We start from the raw sequence: 17,660 nt of genomic DNA, 5'->3' as shown, positions 1-17,660 counted from the left end.
GCACAGACTCTGGGTGTATACTCCCTTGGCCAGAAGAAGGGTCAAGATTCTGATGGTGTGGCCCAGTGGTGAGCACCTGCCTAGTTACCTAGTGTGCACAAGGCCTTGGGGTTCTAGGCCCAGAAGCCTCGAAAGCAGGGGACATGAATTGTAGCATCAGTGGCCAGGCTACCATAACCTGTCTTAGAATAGCATCAGTCCTCTGCCTGCCTTCCTCCAGATAAGCCCCAACCACTCCTTACACACACACACACACACACACACACACACACACACACACACATACCACACCACTTTCCAGCTAGCTTTCTCTATCCCTGGCACCAGCTCCAGTGATCTACTGGAACAAGGGCTAGACCAGAGTGTGACCTTCCTTCTCACCCTCCCGGCTTCTTTAAGGGAGAAACCCCATCCTTAAAATGAAGCCTGAGCTCTTCCCCCTGTCAGGATAAGGCCTCACCATGACCTCTGACCTCAGCGTTCCCCTCAGGGTCCCCTCTTGGGTGACTTTCTGCTTATAGGCTTTGCCCACACAGGACACAACCAGGTTGTTCCTAAGAGGGTGTTTGCCTGTCCCTGTCTTGTGGAGAGAGGTCACTGCCTTCCCACCTGGAACGTTCTGAGACAGAAGGTATTGTTTCCTCCACAGAACTTCTCCGGTTCTCTCCCTTTTGTAGATGAATCATCTTGTACCCCACCCCAGAACCCCACTTCACTGGAGGTGAGGTCCATTAAGCAGGGCAGGGCTTCTGTGGTGATGCCCGTTGCTCAAAGACGCTAACCCAGAGTGAACATTCCAGGGCTTTAATGCTGGACCAGAGTAGCGGATAAAGAACGCCTTCAGTCTTCTACACTTGGGCTGCCTGGTCTTGGTTATAGTTTTAAAGGGGGGAGGGGCACTAGAGAGATGGTTCAGTGGTTAAAGGCACTAAAGGCACTGACTGCTCTTCCAGAGGACCGGGGTTCAAATCCCAGCACCCACATGGCAGGTTACAACTATCTGTAACTCCAAAATCTTAAACTCTCACAGAGACATACATACACATTCATACAGGCAAAACACCAATGCACATAAGATAAAAGTAAATATTTTAAAAAAGAAAAAACTGGGGGAAAGAAAGGGTCTGTCTCTATGTCCCTTCATTATAGGAGTGTGAGAACTTGTTCTGATGTGGTATGTTAGGGGAGAAAGGAAGAGATGGACAGAGATACAGAAGATAGGAGGACCATAAACAGATCTCTCAGAGGGAACTGTGTGTGTGTGTGTACACTTCTTTTTTTGTTTGTTTGTTTGTTTTGTTTTGTTTTTCGAGACAGGGTTTCTCTGTGTAGCCCTGGCTGTCCTGGAGCTCACTTTGTAGACCAGGCTGGCCTCGAACTCAAAAATCCGCCTGCCTCTGCCTCCCGAGTGCTGGGATTAAAGGCGTGCGTCACCACGCCCGGCGTGTGTACATTTCTCTCTGGCTCTATGAATAAATATAAATGTCCCCAGCCTGCCCATCACCTGAAGCACCTCATTTCTAGTCCTTGCCATAGTAGCACGGAGCTGAAGACACATAGCCATAGCCATAGCCACACCTGTCTTGGAATTAGTAAACAATGGATCAGAATTTGAACCCAAGGCCATCTAACAACTGAGATCTTGTACCCATACCCAGAAGAGGATCTGGAAACATCCCAGAATGTCCCTAAGAGACCCTACTCTAGTTCAGAGCCAGGAGTGCCCCCTACCTTGCCCTCCTCCATCATGTGTGGCCACTCCGTCTTTGGTGAGGCAGTGAATCATGCATGGTATTGTCTAACAGCATGTGTCAACAAACCCACGACGGAGTTTCCTATCAAAGTACAAGTAACTCTTCCATGGCTCTTGCTCCTTCGCCCGCTTGCTGTGTGAGACTGAGTAACTGCTAGATCCTTGGACTTCCATTCACAGCTGCGATTGAACCATTGTTGGGAATTGCGCTGCCAACTGTAAGTCATCAATAAATTCTTTTACTATATAGAGACTATCCGTAAGTTCTGTGACTCTAGAGAACCCTGACTAATACAGAAGTTGCTTCACACTGAGCCATGGAAGCAACTCAGGGGCGCTCGGTCCAGACCCAGTCACTTCCTGGCTCTACTCCCAGTCTGCCACTTTACCTTCTGGGGACCTGAGGCCCACCTTGTCTTCCTGGTACTTCATTTCCCTGTTTATACAAGGATCTCTTAAATCTGGTTGTGAGCCTACCGTGTGCTGGAGAGACCGTGTGGCACCCGGAGACCGTGAAGATGCGCACAGCCTAGTTGAAAGTGGGAGTGCTGTTTTTTATTTTCGTTGGTGAAGCAATAATTCTTTTTTTTAAAAAAAGATTTTATTTATTATAAATAAGTACACTGTTGCTGTCTTCAGACACACCAGAAGAGGGCGTCAGATCTCATTACAGGTGGCTGTGAGCCACCATTTGGTTGCTGGGATTTGAACTTCGGAATAGCAGTCAGTGCTCTTAACCGCTGAACCATCTCACCAGCCCAATAATTCTTTTTTTAAATTTTGTGTGTGCATGTGTTCATGTGGGAGGGGATGGAGTTAGAAGCAATCGTGCCTTTCCTGATGTGGGTGCTGGGAACTGAACTTATGTTAAGCTCATCTTCTAAGCCCACCCCACCCTCCGTGCTAACTTTTAGGCAGGAAACAGGGAATTTTCTCACGCTTGCTAGGCAAGCACTTTACCCACTGACCCATGCTAGCTGAAACGTACTATGTTTTCGGAGCCAGCCTTGAACTTGCAGCAATCCCCTTGCCTCTGCTGCCTGTGTACTACTAGAAAATTAGTTTCTAATCACGCTCAGGAGGAATTTCTGTCACCTGTAAACTGCCAGTCCTCTGGTCCTCGGATCCCACAGCTGGTCCACACTTTCACTCCATCAGCTCGCTTCATCCGATTCAGCTCTCCGTCAACGCGAGGTCCCTTCCTCCTCTTTTGTCTTCTCACAATTCCAACCTGGAAGAAGTGGGTGCGGGGGGGTGCCAGACCTGAAGTCCCCTGAGCGGCAGGAGGAGAGAGCGACGTGGGGACACTGCGGGCGGGGCGGGAGCGCTGGGCAGGTGATGGGGGAGGGTGGTCACTAGTTGGGAGGGATGGGGCGGGACAGGACCCGGAGGCGACAGCGGCGGCTGCAAGAGGCGGGGCTGGGGTGTGGAGCAGGTAGGGCGCAGGGCACGGAACGCGGGGGCTTGGAAGGACAGCGCACAGGGGCTCAGGCCCGCGGAAGATAGCTCTCCGGACCCCCAGGGGTCCCCAGCCTGGCGCGCGCCTTGGCGTGAGCCGGTAGCTGAAAGGTCAGCAACATCTCCCGGTTGTCTGCAGACACCGGTGCACAGAGGTGTTCAGGGTGCAAGCTGAGAAGCACCCCGAAGCTGGGTGCATTCGGGGCTACATCTCTGGCATGCGGAAAGCTGGTGGTTTCCTTGTCCGCTCCTACGAAGTCACAGGGAGCGACCTGGACTCCCGGAAGAAAAGCCTACGAGAGGTAGGAGCCTTGAACTCCCCTCCCCCTCGGGTCCTGAGCTCTCCTGGTTTATAAACTGGGCATCCAGGAGAGCACGCTCCTTCCGAGGCCCCAGGAGCTGTGCAGTCCAATGAGACCAGCACCCGGAAAAGGGGCCCGGGCTCGTACCAGAGTCAATAAGCGAGATGTTGAATCAGCCGCTCCTTGATAGTGGGAGATTCCAGTCCCGGGTACCTTGAGGTGGAAGGAAATGGATTCCTGCCTCCAAAGGGGCTGGGTGGGGAAGCTCTGGGGTGCGGGAGGAAGATTCTTCTTGGAAGAGGGGTTGGGGGATTTGAGAAGCTGCGAAAGGAGCAAAGAAGCCGGAGTGGAGTGGTACCCAATCCGAGTCTCCGCCTCGGCCTGGCTGGCTGTCGCCTTGAGGCAGCCTCTTCTTACCAATTCGGTTTCTTGTACCTAAGTGAAACTTTCTTGTATCTAAACGAACCGGTGATTTGATTTTATGTAAGCTATTCCTTTTTGCCAGACTGGCTCCTTGGGGCCAGGGACTGTGTCTGGTTCACAATTGCCTCACCAGCTCCAGTAAAGCTGGGCTCGTAGTTAAACCAGGGGCTTAAGAGTGGCAGCAGCATTGTGGAGCGTGGTGGCGCACACCTTTAATCCCAGCACTTGGGAGGCAGAGGCAAGCGGATTTCTGAGTTTGAGGCCAGCCTGGTCTACAAAGTGAGTTCCAGGACAGCCAGGGCTACACAGAGAAACCCTGTCTCGAAAAACCAAAACAAAAAACAAAACAAAACAAAAAAGAGTGGCAGCATCGGGTGGAGCTGGGCACCTCCTGGTGTGTGTGGTGAGCAGGCACAGGCGGCTGAGCTGGGCTTGAAGATAGGCTCCCCTGGTCTCTGTGGTTGGGATTGCCCACCTAATTCCTAATTCTCCAACTGGACTCATATCACCACCTGAACTGTAGCTCAGGCTGGACACAGGCTTGTATATAACAGCAGTAAACACTATCCCGAGCCTGTCTGGTTCTGGTGACCTCCAGGTGGCCATGTGATAACATGAGTAGCAAAGATCTGACGAGGATTGAGGCTGGTGGGAGTGCGGGCATCCAGAGGGACAGAGACAGGGACACGGTCCCCCAGAAAGGCAAGGTCAAGGCCTCTTGTAGCACTTACTTGGGTCTTGCTTATGCCTGTAATTTCAGTACTCACGAGGGTGAAGGGTGAGGCTTGTCTCAAGTTCAAGGCCAGCCCAGGCTAGATAGTAATACAATCCTTAAAAATAAGTAAATAGGGCTGGAGAGATGACTCAGAAGTTGAGACCACTGACTGCTCTTCCAGGGGTCCTGAGTTCAAGTCCCACAACCATATGATGGCTGACAACCATCTATGATAAGGTCTGGCGCCCTCTTCTGGCTTGCAGGCATATATGCAGGCAGAACATACATACATACATACATACATACATACATACGTACATACAGCGAACCCACCTGTGTCTCACTGTGAACTCTAAGTGAACAGGGAGGAGCATGGATGCTGAGTGCCCCCCTCACTGTTCCCACCCCCAGCACTGCAGGGGACATGTAGACACTCGGGGAGTTTTCTGTGGACTGTAGACCTGCGCTCTTGGCTTTGAGGCAGTCCTGGCAGAACTGTGATTTTCTTCACCCATGTCCCCCCAGCTTAGGGGTACATCCTCTCATTCATCTGAAACCTCTGCTTCTCCCTATGCCAGTGGCTCTTCTCAAATAACAGCCCTCTGCTGGACATGGGCATATTCAAGAGAGGCCAGGACATGAGGTAGCCATGATGGCTCTGCCTCCCTGCCCTGGGATGTGGGGCAGGGCGGCAGAACCAGGGATGGCAGGAGAATCAGAAGTTTTAAGGTCAGCCAGGGGGTGGTAGCACATGCTTTTACTCCCAGCACTCAGGAGGTAGAGGCAGGCGGATCTCTGAATTCAAGGCCAGTCTGGTTTACAAATTGAGTTCCAGGATTGCTAGGGCTACATAGAGCACATGGGTTCACCTAGCTGGCTTCCATGTCCCTGGTTCCCCACCCCCCACCTCCAGCAGGTTCTCCATCTCCATTCTTCTGCATATGGCCCATCTGGATTCCATCTTTGCTTTAAGATCTGGTGGGATAGGTTCTTTGTGCCCTGTCCTCAGATGAATTCCTGATCCACAGTGAGGCTAGGTAGGCAGGAGGCAGAAAGTCAGGGAGGGAGGGGGCCAGAGCTGAGTCACTTACCTGTAGTGGGGCTCCATGTTCCCCCACTCAGTGCGGCACCGGGGAAGGTGGAGCCAGCTGCAGGGTGGCAGGTCCAGGAGAAGTTCTGTGGTCCAAAGCTCTCCGGCAACTTTACAGCTCGGTCTGAGGGTGGAAAAGAGGGTGTGTCTGTCTCTGAGACAAGGCTTGTTCTATAGCTAGTCTGGAGCCTGTTCTCAGGACCTCCTGTCTGTGCCAGGCATGCCTGAGCTGATGAGACCCCCAAGCCAGGGTCCCAGTGGCAGCAGAGTGGGAGGTGTAAGAACGGGGCACCTTGGGGAATGATGAGGATCTAGAAACCCAGCTGACCTTGTGCCAGAACTGAGGAGGGGACGACCAGCAGGGACTTTACCCTACACTGTGCCCAGTGTCTGCATGTGGTTTAAACCTCGTGTCTCTGATCTACCACTCCCTGATTTATCGATCAGCAGCAATTACTTAATAATGTCAGTGCCCCCTTTTGGAGAAACCTGTGTCTAGGACCTGCTGTGACAATTTTTAGGGCATGCTGCCTTGAAATTTTAAAATTCTTCCTACCACTGGGCATGGTGGACCCTTTCACCCAGAACTTCTCGAGAAGGCCAGCCCCTCTAGTCCTCTCAGTTCTGGGAGCCACACCTTAGCTCTCTTTCCAGCTGCAGACCTGAAGGATGCCCAGAGGACAAAGGCAGATTCCTCTCTGTTCCTCCCTCATCCAGCTGCAGTGTCTGGTCCTAGAGACATTAGCAGTGATCCTGCGAGCAGCCTACGCCTTCAGCTGAATTCCTCCAAAAGCCTCAGGCGCTCAACGGATGGGACATTCATCCCTTCCTAACCCCACCCCCACCCCCGCAGTTGCACAAACAGGCTTTAGAAGTATGAACACCCAGGTGGTGTTCCCAGGGATGGGCCTGAGTCAGTCAGACTATCTATCTCAGGCTGGCCTCGAACTTGCTACATAGCCAAAGATGACCATGGGAGTTCAAGGACCCCTCGGATACTAACACCTCTGACAGTCATATCCTGTATGTAAAATAGCAAAGCATAAACACAATCTCCTCCATTCTTGTTTGTTTGTTGTGTTATTTTAAGACAGGGTTTCTCTGGGTAGCCCTGGCTGTCCTAGAACTTGTTCTGTAGATCCGACTGGCCTCAAACTCACAGTGAACTGCCTGCCTCTGCCTCCTGAGTACTGGGATTAAAGACATGGGCCACCACCATCCAACTTTTTAAACTTTTTTTTTCTTCAAACTTTAACCATCTCTAGATTTCTGCTGATGCCTAAACACCTAAGACAGTATAAGCAATTGTAAAACTGTTATTTGGGGGAATAACAACTAGATATGGGTCTTTTCATTACATTCTTATTATTTGTCCAGGGGAACAGGGAGGGATGCATACCACGGCATTCAGAGGACAACTTTTTTTTTTTTTTTTGGTTTTTGTTTTGTTTTGTTTGTTTGTTTTGTTTTGTTTTGTTTTGTTTTAGACTGGGTTTCTCTGTGTAGCCCTGGCTGTCCTGGAACTCACTTTGTAGACCAGGCTGGCCTTGAACTCAGAAATCCGCCTGCCTCTGCCTCCCAAGTGCTGGGATTAAAGGCGTGCGCCACCACTGCCTAGCCAGAGAACAACTTCTGAAAGAGGGTTCTCTCTTACTATCATGTGGGTCCCCAGGGATCGAACTCAGGTAGTCAGGCTTGGCGGCAGGCCCTTTTACCCCATGAGCCGCCTAGCCAGCCTATTTCTGAATATACTCAGCTGTGACCTGCTGAGCTCATGCCCATGGACCCTGCAGATCCAGAACTGACTGCAGAAGCTCTCAGCAGGTCTTCTTGAAAGTAACCAATTGCTTGGGAAGGAGACAATAGTGTGTAACTTTCCAGGTAGTTATAGAGTGTCATAGCCAGAGGTGGAATTCAGATTCTAATCTTTACTGGGAAGATTTAGCCTCCTCATCCTACCTCCCCCGCCCCCGCCCCCCCCTCCCCGGGCTGGAGAGATGACTCAGCTGTTAAAAGGGCTGACTGCTCTTCCAGAGGTCCTGAGTTCAAATCCCAGCAACCACATGGTGACTCACAACCATCCGTAATGACATCTGATTGATGCCTTCTTCTGGTGTGTCTAAAGACAGCTACAGTATACTTACATATAATAAGTAAATAAATCTTTGGGCCGCCAGAGTGAGTAGGGCTGGAGGGAAAAGAAAGAAAGAAAAAAAAAAGTTAGCTTTTCCCTAATGGGCTTCAATAAAACTGCCCTTCACGTGTGGTACTTAAATCCTAAGGCAGAGGAGTGATGGGAGGTGGAGTCCAACATGGACCTTGAGGGAGGGAATCCATCTTCAGTTGTCTGGGGGGTTGTTAATATTTGTCTAGCTACTTCACCATGGAGAAGGATGGCTGCTCCATCCGTAGTGCTGGAGGCTTGAGGAGTAACTCACTTAGAACCACAGCTGGCTGTAACCTTCGTGGGCCACCCCAGAGACTCACTGCCACCAGCTGGACAGCAGGGATCCACACACACTCAGAGGTTCCACAACCTCCCCAAACAGTGCCTCCAGCTGGAGACTAAGTATTCAAACAGTGAGCTTGCTGGGGGAGTGGTTTGAATGAGAAAGGCTCCTGTAGGCTCTGCTATTTGAATGCTTGGTTTCCAGTCAGTGCAACTGTTTGGGAAGGATTAGGAGGTGTGGCCTTGCCAGAGGAGGTGTGTCCCTAGGTTTCAAAAGCCCATGCCAGGTGTGCTTGCTGTCTCTCGAGTTCTCTCTCTCTCGAGTTCTCTCTCTTTTTCTCATTCTCTCTCTTTCATTCTGTCTCTCTCTGTCTCTCTCTCTCTCTGTGTCTCTCTGCCTGCAGATCAGGATATAAGCTGTAAGCTCTTGGTTACTGCTCCAGCACCATGCCTGCCTCCATGCTCCCCACCATGATGGTCATGGACTCACAGTCTCTGAAACTGTGAGCCCCCAGGTGAATGCTTTATTCTGTAAATTGCCTTGGTCATGGCATCTGCTTGTGCACTCGATCAGCGACTCAAACAGGGACATTTCAGACCCAGAGCAGAACAGCAGTTGATATGACTTCTGTGATAGAAAGACAATAATTATCCATGTGCAAAGTCAAGTCACAGAAGGAGATGGACAGCATACCCTCACACAGCAGAGGGAGGCGCTAGGCACGGCGCTGTCCATCTGTCACCCCAGTACTTGGAAGGTGGAGGCAGGAGAATCAGAAGTTCAGGGTCGTCCACAAGTACATAGAGATGTCAAGGCGAGCCTGGGCTATGTAAGAACCTGTCAAGAAAAAGAAAAAAGGAAAGAAAAGAAAAGAAACCCCAAAAGAGGTCAACAAGGAAATCACCGAGAAAGGAACTCAGGTTTAAAATTCAGAGGTAACAGGAGAGAGCAATGGCTCTCAGCCTTCCTGATGCTGAGACCATTCATGTTTTGGGGACCCCCCACAACCATAAAATTCTTTTGCTGCTATTCCATAACTGTAATTTAGCTACTGTAATGAATTATAAATATCCAATATGCGGAATAGCTGATATGCTACCCCCGAGGAAAGGGTAGTTCTACCCCAAAGGGGTGGAGACTCACAGGTTGAAAACAACTCGGGGATTTGCATGAGCACATATTAAAGACTCAGAATAACCAACAGTGAAATAAGCCTCCATCACAGTGAAGGTGAGACTGGAACCATAAGGACTGGCTGGAGGAGTGGCTCAGCGCTTGAGAGAACTGGAAGATCTTCCAGAAGACTCGGGTTCAAATCCCAGCTCACAGATGGCGGCTTAAACCATCTAAAAGTCCAGTTCCAGGGAATCCGATGTCCTCTTCTGGTCTCCATGCCTCTACAGAACGTAGACCTTTTTATTAAAAAAAAAAAAAAGTGAGGGCTGGAGAGATGGCTCAGAGGTTTAGAGCAGTAGCTGCTCTTCCAGAGGTCCTGAGTTCAAATCCCAGCAACCACAGGGTGACTCATAACCATCTGTAAAGTGATCTGATGCCTTCTTCTGGTTGTCTGAAGACAGCAACAGCGACAATGTATTCACATAAAAAGTGAAAGACCAGGACAAGAGCAGGGAGCCAGCGGTCACTCTGATAAAGGAAGCAGAGGTGGTGCTGTCCTTGGAACGGAAAGAGAAGAACCATTCAATCTGTGGTCCCAACGCCAGCCAAACTGCCCTCCAAACATGAACTCACCATAAAAGCATTCCTAGGCAAATAAACAAAGCCTCAGAAAGTGGAGCCACGGAGGGAGACAACTCAGAGGAAATAGTTAACTATGAAAAGAAACAAACTGTCAATGGCGACCCTGCACAGAGCAGGGTAGAGGGTGCTCAGCACTCTAGAAAGCAGGCTGTTAAGTTTTGTTTGAGACAGGGCCTTGAACCTCCTGCCTCTGCCTCCAGGATGCTGGGGTTACAGACATGGGTGTGCCACCACGCCTGACTTAACGGTGCTAGGCAGGCACTCTGCCAATTGAGGTATCTGCACTGATCTTTGTTTTGTTTTGTTTTGGTTTTGGTTGAGACAGGGTCTCACAACCCAGCCTTGGCCAACCTTGAATTCCTCTGGAGATCAGGGCTTCGCCTAACTATTGGCATGTCGGGGTATTCCATGACCATTGAGAATGGGCCCACCTGGAAGCCTGGCAGCCTAAGACAGCCACAGGAACTGTTAAGCCAAGGGAAAGCTATGGCTGGGCTCCGTCCAGGGAGACAGAAGCTCAGCTGTGCCAGTGCTAACCCTGCCTGCCAAGGTCGCCAGGGTCACCAAAGCCCTTGCTTTGCTCTGTTTTTTTTTGTTGTTGTTGTTGTTATTTTTTTAAAGATTTATTTATTTATTTACTTTATGTATGTGAGTACACTGTCGCTGTCTTCAGACACACCAGAAGAGGGCATCAGATCCCATTACAGATGGTTGTGAGCCACCATGTGGTTGCTGGGGAATTGAACTCAGGACCTTATGCTTTTCTTCTAGCTCCAGCCTGCTCGATAGCTGCTCCCTAGCTGTTGTTGTTCTTGCTCCAACCCATTTGCTGTTGTTGTTATTTCTGTTTATTGGTTTGGTTTGGGTTGTTTGAGAGGAGGTCTCAGGTAGCCAAGCCTGGCCCTGTAGCAGTGGGTGACCTTGAGCTTGTGACCCTCCGATCTCTGCCTCCTGGGTGGTAAGATTACAGGCACACACCACTCTTCATTGCCCCAGAGCTCATCCATTAGGCTAAGCCTGCAGTCAAGTGAGGTTCAGAGATTCCTCTCTGTCCATCTCCCCAACACCACGCATGGCTTTTACCCAGGTTCTAGGGTGTGAACTCAGGCGAGCACCTCACTGGCTGGGCCGTCTTCCCAGTACAGAATTCCGGTCTCCTTTGTTTGATTAAGTTAGTTCCTTGACAGTTTAACACTTATTTATGATACATTTAGCTGCCTCTCCTTTCCCCATCTCACCCCCCCACACACACACACCGGTCTCCACCATCCCTTCCCTCCCCAACCCCGCCCTCCTCCCTGTCTGTCCCTTTCCCAGATTCATGACTTTCGGCTTTGTTATGTGACCCATTTCGTTTAGTGCCTTCGGTGTGACTGTTGCATTGTGACTACCCACTGAGATCTTTTGGGTGCTGTTTTGATTTTAATGTTTTATTACAGCTATTTATTTTGGAGGGGTCCGTACATCATGGCACACATGTGGGGAACTGCTAAGGCTTACAGGCAAGTGTCCTTACCCACGAGGCCATTTTGCCAGCCCTGGGAGCCTGATTTTTTTGAGACAGGGTCTCAGATTCACAATATAGCTGAGACTGGCTTTGAACTTCTGCTCCTCCTGTCTCCAAGTCATGAATGCTGGGGTTAGGATCATATAACACCAGACCCAGCTCCAGCGTCCTGTTTTGTTGTCGTTTGCTTGGTTTTGGTTTGGTTTGATTTTTCTTTTTTTTTTTCTTTCTTTTTTCGAGACAGGGTTTCTCTGTGTAGCCCTGGCTGTACTGGAACTCACTCTGTAGACCAGGCTGGCCTCGAACTCAGAGATCCATCTGCCTCTGCTGCCCAAGTGCTGGGATTAAAGGCGTGCACCACTACCGCCCGGTCTCCAGTGTTCTTTTATGTTTTTTGTTTTGTTTTGTTTTGTTTGGATTTTGACTTTGAGACAGGGTCTATGTAGCTCTGGCTGTACTGGAACTCACAGAGATCCACCTGCCTCTGCTCTCCGGGTGCCCTCTGGGTTTTGATCAGAGTCCAGGCAAAAGAGATGCTCAGGGTCTGAAGCCTGTGAGTTTCTACACTCCTCTACCTGGCTGTCACCTGAACTCAGGGACTCCTCCTTGTTAGACAACTCCCCCATGTGTGTCACAGCACTCGGTGCTCTATACAGGATCTACATACGGATCTACCTCCCTCTACTCCCCAACCCCCCACCCCTGAGATTATACACAGACAGGCAGGCAGATAGACCCCTCCACACCCAGCCTTTTTCCTTGGGTCCTCATGCTTTTGGGGCAAGTGCTTGACTGACTAAGCACCACGCACCCCCCCACCTCCCCCTTACCCTCTCTCCTCCCCCACCCCAGCTCTGATTTTGTCTTGATTGGACTGCAAGCTGGGCGAGCGTGGAGACCATCCAGCAGGTTCGGTAAGGAAGCGAATCTGTCCAGTGCGGCTTTGTGCCAGCTGAGGGCTTTTATACATATTTCATTTTATCCTAACAGCAAACCCACGCTGTCTCAGCTACTGTCCTGCTGCTATGATAAAGCACCCCGATAAAAAAGCAACTTTGTGGGGTACTGGGGAGATGGCTCAGTAACCACTGACTGCTCTCCCAGAGGTCCTGAGTTCAATTCCCAGCAACCACATAGTGGCTCACAACCATCTGTAATGGAATCAGATGCCCTCTTCTGGTGTGTCTGAACGTAGGACAGTATACTCACATACATAAATAAGTCTATTTAAACAAACAAACAAACAAACTTTAGGGAAAAAGGGTTTATTTTGACTCCCGGTTCAAGGGCACACAGTCCATCACTGCGTGGGAGGCATGGTGGTAGGATGTGGAAGCGGCTGGTCACACTGCATCCAGAGTCAGGAAGCAGAGCATGACAGTTCCCCTCTCCTTTTGTATAGTCCAGAATCCCAGGCCAGGCAACCCTCTTCCCCTTCCTGAATGTCCTTTGTCCCCCCACCCAGTCTGCATTCCCACAGTTGAGCCCAGCCAGATCTCTCTTCCTCTCTCTGCCTTACCAATCTCTGTAGAGTAAATGGTGCCGATAAGCCCCCAACATAAGCTTTGGACCCAGGGCCTTCTGCCTTCACCCCTCTCCTCTAAGACTCTGAGCTTCTCCCTCATAGCTACTTAAAGGCACCCGAATGGACAGAGTGTCATAGTTCTGTAGCGCTCTGCTCTGTGGTAAACATGCGACTCTGGACTTCTTGGTAAGGAAATGAAGTCCCTGCTAGCCTGTTTAGCAACAGCCCCTCCTGGCCAGGGTTCTCTGACACTCGGAGCCAGCTGGGGACACACAGTTCCCAGAAACGTACAGTGACAGGGTACCTTCCCTGCTCAGTACCCTGACACATCCAGGGCGTCTACCCAGCCTCTTCTGTGCCCAATACATTTGTCTGGTCTCTGCACACCTCAGAGTATCTTCCATAGTCCCTACAGCCTGCTGAGGGAGACAGTGGGGGCTCTGGGAAGCACAAGGTGCCTGGGTCTCCCTCTGATACTTGCAACTGTGATGAGTTAGGTTCTTGGAATCTAAGGGTCCTTGGGTGTGAGGTAAAGGGGATGCGATGGGGCTTCAGACAGATGAGAGTGTGAGGCCTCAGGCACAGAGCCATTAGGAGTGTTCACCATGGCCACTCCAGCTAAAACACATGGAGGCCCTGGCCACAGCAGGATGGCCTGCCCACAACTGAAATTCTTGGGATCCTATCAGCCTCTAGACACAGCATATACTCAGCCTCTGGGACCAGAATATGTGCCACGTAGATATTTTTCACAAACCAAGAGGACATTTTCACAAGAGGACATTTTCACAAGAGGACATTTTCACAAGAGGACATTTTTCACAAACCAAGGCCCTGAGCTCAGCTCTGCAGAGAGTGAGGCATCAGGTCCCAGGACTCTGAGGTCTGGAGAGGATCCTCAGAGGTGAAGACACGGGGTCCGGCAGATACGGGACAGGCTGGGACAGGATGCCCAGACAGACAGGCACCTAGAGAATGCTGAACCCATGTGAGAGTCACCAGGTACTGTAGGGAGCCCCACAATATTTTGAAGGCCCTCCAATGAGATTATAGCTTATTTTAAAGTCAAAGATAGGGAAGCCGGGCCGGTGGTGGCACACGCCTTTAGTCCCAGTACTCAGGGTTGCAGATCTCTGAGTTCAAAGCCAGCCTGGTCTACAGAGTAAGTTCCAGGACAGCCAGGGCTACAAAGAAAAACCCTGTCTCCCAAACCAAACAAACAAATAAAGTAAAATCAAATCAAATCATGGTTGGGGAATGGACAGTTGTGGGCTCTCCCCCTTGGAATCTCAGAATATAGGAGGCTGGGGTCAGAGGATCATGAATTTCAGGCTCACCTGGCCTATGACATAAGACTGTCTCAACAAGGAAAAAAGAAACTGGGCAGCACTTTTTAAGGTGGAAGAAAATGTGACCCCCATGTTAAAAAATAAAAAGTCCTTAGAGGTATGGTGAGAAATATTGACTCGACAGAATCCCACAAGAAGCAGGCTTCATGGCCTGTCTATGAGGACGTCCCTAAACTAGGATAAGTAAAATGAGCAGATCCGTCCGAAATTCTACCAGCACCACTGGGTACCCTGGGAGAGCAAGGGAAGATGTCACCTGAGTGCCAGTAGCTACCACCATGCAACCGACTCCTGACCGGTCTCCTTCCTCACTCCAGACACAGTGTGACCAGCCAGCCACCTCTTTGCACCAGCCCCTCCCCTCCATGACTGTTGTACCCTCAACAGGGCCATGAGCCGTTGAGGGTCATAAGCCCTTCCTCAAACCGTGAGCCAAATAAGCCCTTCCTTACATTGACTTTGTCAAGAGTTTTGTCACGGCAGCAAGCAAGGAACTAATACTCTCTTTTGTTGAGCTCCTTGAACTCCTGCCCCTTCTACTTCACCCTCTGGGTGCTGGGATTACAGGTGTGCACCACCTCGCCCAGTCTATGCTGTGATGGGGAATCAAGCTACAGCCTTGTAGGTAAACACTGCCAGTTGAATTGCTTAGCAGGTAGCATGAAGATCCAAGCCCGTCTGGGTCCAAACCGTTATTGTTACTATACCTCACTGGGTATTCACTAATAACTTTATTTGATAGAGTCCTCTCAGCCTGAGGTGGAGACAGTCACCCCATTTTACAGCAGAGCAAACCAAGGCCAGAAGAGAAGGGAGTTCTGTGCCCACAGTCTCTTGTCTAGTCAGTGAGGGAGTCCAGAACCAGTCCCTGGCCCTCTTGACCACCCCTGGCTGTGTTCAGAGCATTTCCTGTCTTCCACTGTGCAGTCCTTCTACCCTCTCTGTGACCCTCAGTGTGACCCTGCACAAATGACGGTCTGCCTCTCTTCCCACCCACTTTCTTCCCGAAGCTTCCAGCCCCACAGAGGGATCCGAATGGCGTGCCCATCCCCCCCTCCCCTCAAACACACAGCCAAGCAGGAGCTGCTACTGCAGCCCCAGAGGCTGTGGAGAAAAGGAGGTGGCTTGCCAAAGCAAGAGCACAGGTTTACATGAGGCTCCGGTCCCCGGACAAATGCCCCTCTGTACCTTCAGGCCTATTGTGACTGGCAGCCGTCCAGCGCTCACCGCGGGCAGCTTCAGAAGTTGGGATTGGTCTGTCTGCAGTCCTCGCTGCAGCCCTGCCCTGCCAGGTCCTGACTTGGGCAGGAAACAGGGGGTGTACTCTCTCTGGAATAGAGACTGTGCTAGGCAAGCCAGCGTGGGGAGGGTGAGGGGCCACACCCTGAACCACTCAGGAAGCCCAACGTCTTAAGGTAGTGAGCAGCTGAGAGGAAGGTCACTGGGTCCCGACTGTCCCATTCCACGGGACAGAAAGCTGTACACTAGACGGAACAAGTGACTTTGGAACAGTCCCGCAGCCAATGAGCAACAAAGGTAAGATTTAAATCCAGGACCCCTCCCTCCCTCTCAGGCCAACATTCCAGCTATCAGGGTCTCTGCCATGCTCCCGTGTGAGGCTACAGATCAGGAGATATGGGCTCCCTGAAAGGGTGGCCTGCCTAGACACTGGAGCACTGGGTTCCTGGGACACCGTGTCTCCATTGAGCAGAGCAGTGAGTCTCAATCTGCCTACGATGCGACCCTTTGATAGAGTTCCTCGCGTTGTACTGACCCCAACCCTGAGATTATTTCATCGCTACTTCATAACTGTAATTTTGCTATGGTTATGAATTGTGATGTAACTATCTGAGAGGCAGGATATCTGATATGAGACATTACCCCAACGGGGTCAGGACCCACGGGTTGAGAGCCCCCACCCCAGCGAGCTTTTCTCTCTGTAAGTCACACATGGTAAGCACTTGGAGCCTGCCACGTCCTCAGGAATGGCAGAAGGAGAGGCAGGAACCCAAATCCAGACAATGTCACACACGATACACGGCTCTGTGACCCCAGCACTTGGGAAACTGAGGTAAGGGGTGGAGTTACAGAGTAAGATCAGGCTGGACTCAAACTTCAAACTTGTAGCAGTTCACCGTGTAGAGTAACCGGAATTATTATAGTGATCTCCTTTTTGTTTAAAAAAGATGTATTTATTTATTATATGTGAGTAGATTGTAACACACCAGGAGAGTGCATCAGATCTCATTCCGAATGGTTGTGAGCCATCATGTGGTTGCTGGGAATTGAACTCAAGACCTCTGGAAGAGCAGTCAGTGCTCTTAACCACTGAGCCATCTCTCCAGCCCTGCTTTCCCATTTCTAACAGGCCTTATTTCTTTTTCTTTTCTTTTTCTTTTTTAAAAAAGATTTCTTTATTATTATTATACATAAGATCACTGTAGCTGACTTCAGACACACCATAAGAGGGCATCAGATCTCATTATGGGTGATTGTGAGCCACCATGTGGTTGCTGGGAATTGAACTCAGGACCTTCGGAAGAGCAGTCAGTGCTCTTACCCGCTGAGCCATATCACCAGCCCCAGGCCTTATTTCTGAAGACAGACAAAAACAGGCTGGAGAGATGGCTAGTGGTTAAGAGCTCTCTGGTTACTCCTTCAGAGGACCCAGGTTCAATTACAACCTCCACACGGTGGCTCCCAACCATCTATAACTCCAATTCTAGGAACTCTGACACCTTCTTCTGACCTGGGCACCAGGTAGCATGTGGTGGATAAACACAGTCAGAACTCTCACACACTACAATAAGATCAATACATCTAAAAACAATGGGGGAGGCCCGCTGGAGAGATGGCTCAGTCAATGACATGCTTGCCGCACAAGCGTGAGGACCTGAGTTTGACACGCCCCAGCAACCACATAAAAAGCTGGGAAGCAGGCAGTGCCTTTCATTCCAGAGCTGGGGAGGCAGAGACAGAAGGATCCCTGGGGCTCACTACCTAAGCCAGTATGTGATGAACTTCAGGCCAGCAAATGATCCTGTCTCATAAAACCCGTGGGTCGCACTTGAGGAATGACACCCAAGTTAACTTCTATCCTCCATATGCACACCTGTATGTGACTGTGGGGTGGGGGAAAACATTACTATTATGTGTATATATGATGTGTGCAATGTGTGCACATGGGGGTGTGGGTGCATGTGTGTGTGCATATGAGCGAGAGAAGTGGGGGGAAGGGAGAGTGAATGACTTTGGGGAGTCGGTTCTCTCTTGGGTCAGGCTTGTGCTCTGAGCACTGTTACCTGCTGAGTTATCTCTCCTGCCTCTTGC

General features: G+C 50.5%; 1 protein-coding gene across 7 annotated transcripts in view; it reads left to right on the top strand.

Annotated features, from left to right (window-relative positions):
* Positions 1-3,155: 3,155 nt before the first annotated feature.
* The window catches only part of Ncmap (noncompact myelin associated protein), a 28,665-nt gene continuing 14,160 nt past the window's right edge, over positions 3,156-17,660 (top strand). For 3 of the 7 annotated variants that reach the window (NM_145555.2, NM_001168500.1, NM_001243306.1), the window contains exon 1: positions 3,169-3,513. The gene's annotated coding sequence lies outside the window, so the exon portion shown is untranslated. Of the gene's footprint in view, positions 3,514-15,723; positions 15,867-17,660 lie in introns of those variants that run through there. The other 4 variants (NM_001243305.1, NM_181047.1, NM_001168498.1 and 1 more) reach the window with 2 other exon arrangements.

Source organism: Mus musculus, chromosome 4 (genome assembly GCF_000001635.26).
Source record: "Mus musculus strain C57BL/6J chromosome 4, GRCm38.p6 C57BL/6J".
NCBI classification, from domain to species: Eukaryota; Metazoa; Chordata; class Mammalia; order Rodentia; family Muridae; genus Mus; species Mus musculus.
Note: the sequence above shows the minus strand (reverse complement) of the source record. Positions and strands in the feature narration are given on the sequence as shown.